This window comes from Harmonia axyridis, chromosome 3 (assembly GCF_914767665.1).
Source record: "Harmonia axyridis chromosome 3, icHarAxyr1.1, whole genome shotgun sequence".
Taxonomy (NCBI): domain Eukaryota; kingdom Metazoa; phylum Arthropoda; class Insecta; order Coleoptera; family Coccinellidae; genus Harmonia; species Harmonia axyridis.
Genome location: NC_059503.1, coordinates 58,302,833 through 58,307,915, shown reverse-complemented (window position 1 = coordinate 58,307,915; position 5,083 = coordinate 58,302,833). Strand labels below are relative to the sequence as shown.

Below are 5,083 nucleotides of genomic sequence, written 5' to 3'. Positions count from 1 at the left end.
AATAGAAAGTTCAAGAATTCTTTCTTATCTCTTAGATAATTACCGAAAGGGACGGAATCCTTTTCCAATATTCAGAAAAAGCAACAAGCTTCTCCTCCTCAATCATCGATTCCTCGTACGCTCAAACCCCTGCACCGATCGGAATCCCATTTGCCTCCTTTCGGGCTAAGGAAATACAAATCCAATTTAAGTTGGCTGCGTTACGCTTCGGGACTGTCACATGTCAATCTCGACCCGCTTCGATCTGTCTCTTCCCATTTCACGGCCTCCTGTGTCCCCGATTCAATTAGGCCGTTAATTGGAATCAATCGTTCTGATTAGACAATGCGCGCGGAAGCGTACGTAAAGCGCTCTGCCGCTACTATACGGAAGGAGACGTGTGTCTCCTGTTTTGTCGCCCGAGACGGCTTTTCGGGACTTTTTGTGACACTTGGAGACGTCGGATCGGCGGAATTCGAAGGGTGGGATTAATTGAAGCCGAAAACGTTGGTTTTGGTCTATATGTGGATTATAGTTGGCTCTGCGGGTAGTAAAAGGCTGGATCAACAGAGTATAAATTCAAAATATATACAAAATGAGTTTTTTTTCAGCTGTTTGAGAAGTTTCGATGGTTGATGTCTATGGTTTAACAGTTAGGAATATCAAACCCTTTTGATATTCCTAATTCCAATGGAATCCTATTGTGTTAGTTCTGTCCTTTTCTGTCACACATCATATTACCTTTATATATGTCGGCGCCGTGGCTTAGTTGGTTAAAGCGCCTGTCTAGTAAACAGGAGATCGAGGGTTCGAATCCCTCCGGGGCCTTCACTGATCAATTTTTTTAAGTAGCACATTGATTTGAATCCGAAAAGAATTAAGGTTTTCGACAAGAAATAAGGTTTTTTAACTAGAGGAATATGTTGGGACCATTATAATAGTACAGTGTTATTCATAAAAAACCAGCAGCTCTAGTAGTTGTAGTACTGGTTAAGTTCAGCAATATAGGCCTTATATTTCCAGATATACAGATTGATTGATTTTTCCTATCTTTGTTCTCGATCATTCGAAATACTTTGCCAATGATTGTGTCACTATGCTTTCTCTACTTTTAGTACTTTTACGTCACGAAATTAAGTCCTAATTAAGTCATGCGCAACGAACATTATAAACTTCCCAAAATAGTTGAAATTCCTCGGATACCCATATCAGATTTCATCAGAATCAAATCAGTATAAATAAACAAAAAATTAAAAGAGGTGATAAGAAAATGGCAAAAGAGAACATTAGACGTTTTTCTGTTTGTATGTACACGTTTCATCTGAAACTCCTGAACGGATTTTGTTTTTAGGAAAACATTTTGATTGAGCGCATGGAAAAAGAGTTAGGTTTGATTCAATTGACACATGGAAGGGACTTGATCTCAAACTAATCAGGAATATACAAATAATTATCTCTCAAATGATTTTGCAATGATTTAATAATCACAACGGCGCCGTGGCTTAGTTGGTTAAAGCGCCTGTCTAGTAAACAGGAGATCGAGGGTTCGAATCCCTCCGGGGCCTATGGTGAACAATTATTTTATTCAAAATTGTTGAGAGAATTGAAATATAAGAAAAATTTATTCATTCATAACTATATAACAATTGCAACAACTGCAACAATTGTTTAGATCTGCAGTATCGAGAATAGGCATAGCTTTGATGATAGCCAAACTTCCGAACGGAGACGGCACTTGGAGAAGAAGAATACCTATATAAAATGATTCAGAAAGCTTGGGAGCACATTCTGAAGTTGAAATAACTCGGTACAGTTCAATCCACCGAGTCTTTACATACGTTGGTACATTTAAAGACGTTAAAACTAAGATCCTGTAATTACATACAAAAAGTTATTCGTTTCTGAAGTTAACAACATCGTTGTCGAAACGTCTAAACCTAATATAATATCGAAGTAAGAAATGAGTGACACATGTCATGACTGAATCGTCCGAATCTTATGTTTTTTGTTGACAGACAGTTAATCAGATCATCAGATTTCATCTCATGTTTCATCCTGTTTTTCGAATTAATTATATTATTATTTATATATTATTTATTCACTAATACTCTGACACTCTGTAAAATTCACTTTTGGACAACCGATTTAGAAGAACAGATTATTCATTTACATAGAAAATATTTTAAAAGTTTTGGAAGAAACCTAAATGATACATCAAGTCAAAACCTAAACAACCGAATATCCAGAAACAGAAGTTGTATCATCCTGAAAGAGCTATCCTTGAAGGAATCCTCTCGTATCCTTCATTCGAGCAGAACGGTGTATAAAAAAACTAAGGGGGTGAAGGGCTAACAAGAACCTTTGAACCAAAAATTTACGACCTTATCGATGAGGAAGGGAACTGTGAGAACCCTCCAGATTAACCCTTGAACCGAGAAAATTTATATCCGTAGGGTTGTGAAAAGATCGAGAATTCGAAAAAATAAACTCGAAATGATCTTGAGCATTCCGCAGGAGGGATTCTCAAGAGGATTTATGTGCGGCAGTTCGAACGGCAACAGTTTGATTTATCGATACTTCAGGAAAATATCGAGAATTTATCAGGATTGTCATGATATATATATGATGAATGTGAATATTATTTTCATACACTTCTTTGAGTTTAGGAAAATCTACAAGACGCAGTAACTTATCACTTCATTCGATCCATAAGACGTCTGTCGTGAATTAACAAATTTATTTATTTGAGAAAACAGGATATACCCACAGCAGTATTAGACCAATTGAAAAATCCCCGGTCTGATGTACAGATGGCGGTGCTAGTATCAAATTCATATGACTTCAAGTAAGTATCAACCTTTAAACGATACGTGTCAAAATTTGACAGCAGTCCGACTATTAGTGTGTGAGATATTGCGTTGTGAGTGTAACTACTTTTGTTATTTGAGGAAGATGGAAAAAAATAATGATAAAATATTGCTTTTTGAGGGGAAATACAGTTTAATCAGAATCTTGGCTTGATGCAGAGTTTCCGGGGACTGCACCAGGAAAATCAACCATCATTGATTGGTTGGCTAAGGTTAAACGTGGTGAAATGAGCATCGACGACGGCGAACACAGTGGACGCCCAAAAGAGGCAAACGAAAAAATCAAAAAAGTTCACAAAATAATTTAGAATGATCGTGAAGTGAAGTTGATCGAGATAGTAGACATTGTGAACATCACATCATTCGCCAATATTTGTACAAAAGAATGTGCAAAATGGGTGCCGCGCGAGCTCTCAATCGATCAAAAGCAACAACGTGTTAATGATTCTGAGCAGTGTTTGAAGTTGTTTAAGTGCAATAAACCTGAATTTTTGCGTCGATGTGTGACAATGGATGAAACATGGCTCCATCATTTCACTCCGGAGTCCAGTTGACAGTCAGCTGAATGGACTGCACACGATGAACCGAATCCAAAGAGAGGAAAAACACAACAGTCAGTTGGCAAGGTTATGGCATCAATATTATGGGATGCGTGAGGTATAATATTCATTGATTACCTCCAACAGGGCCAGAACATTAACAGCGATTATTATCTAGAGTAATTGGATCGTTTAAAGGATGAAACACTTGAAATACGGCCCCATTTAAAGAGAAAAAAGGTGCTGTTTCATCAAGAAAATGCGCAGTGTAACAAATAACTAAAAACAATAGCAAAATTGCATGAATTGGGCTTAGAATTGCTTCTGCATCCATCGTATTGGCCAGTTCTGGTCCCCAGCGACTTTTTTCTGTTCTCAGACCAAAAAAAATGCTCGCTGAAAATAAATTTAGCACCAATGAAGTAGTAATCGCCGAAACTAAGGCCTATTTTGAAGCGAAAGATAAATCGTACTACAAAAATGGTATCGAAATGTTAGAAGATCGCTATAATCGCTATATCATTCGCCCTCGAAGGCAACTATGTTGAAAAATAACATCGAATTTTGCCAAAAAAATATTGTTTTACTATGATAGACCAGGAACTTTTCAATTGGCCTGTTATTCACAAATTACAACGATAAATTTATCGTACAACAATTAGATTCAAGAAAAAAGGAATTCAATCACAAACTAAGCAGCTAAAAAACCCGCAGAAAATCACATTTAAGTCTATGTCTTAAAAAAGACAATAAGGATGGATCGAAGAGATCGATCTCATTGGAATCAAAATTCTTCTTAACTGACCTAAGAGATGTTTCAATAAGATACGCATTCCACAAAAGTTCAGGAAAAACTTATTTCTCTGGTGATTAAAACGTTTGATTTTAGAACTAGAATTTTTTAGGCATCTGCTGAACCTCTTTCAACGAAAGTGTGAGATATCAAATATCAACTTCACAAAGTGACTGTGGATAAATCAAATATATTCATAGTCTCCTATTCATGCCAAAGAATCAATAGAGTGTTGAAAATCACGTATTGAGATCTAACAAAAGCCTTCTCACCCACCAAACGCAATACAATGAGCAATGAGATCACAAAAAGTGATTCAAATCCATCGCATTTCCGTTTTTTATTGAGTCCCTTGCACCTGGTTTCTCCCACGCATAGAATGAAAGGTTAGTCGATATTTTACGGTGACCAGAAATGTCAAATCTTGAATCGTCAATAAAGTATAATCCGAAGACGTCTTGACTTATCTCTCAATTTTTTCTGACAATACAAAGGCTAATCTGCCGTATTTATCATAGCTTAGGAAAAGAAGACTTTCAGCAGAAAAATGAATTTAGAAATTATACTATTCTAGTATTCTTTCTCTTTTGCAATGTGAAATGTGACTCACGAAATGATATTTCCTTCAATAATTTGTCGAACTAGAATGGTAATACATAAAAAAATGTTTCTTTCTTAATATTTATTATATTACTCAGTGTGATCATCCATAACGTTGCTGATAAATATTTTGTGGCCATCAATGGGTATTGACATTTATAAGTGGTGTTTTTTTTAGAGCTGTAGAACTTTAAATTGCAATAAAACAACGATGGATTATTCGATTGACATGAATTTTATTTATCCGCAAGATAATCTTGTGGCATTACAACTTAAATATGATTTCTGGCATATGACTGCCACGG

The 5,083-nt window shown here is 36.2% G+C and overlaps 2 non-coding genes across 2 annotated transcripts; both read left to right on the top strand.

Annotated features, from left to right (window-relative positions):
- Positions 1-733: 733 nt before the first annotated feature.
- On the top strand, positions 734-807 carry Trnat-agu. Its single transcript has one exon. It is a non-coding gene; the product is annotated as a tRNA-Thr (tRNA).
- A 663-nt stretch (positions 808-1,470) lies between these two features.
- On the top strand, positions 1,471-1,544 carry Trnat-agu. The gene has a single exon. It is a non-coding gene; the product is annotated as a tRNA-Thr (tRNA).
- The last annotated feature ends 3,539 nt before the right edge of the window (positions 1,545-5,083 follow it).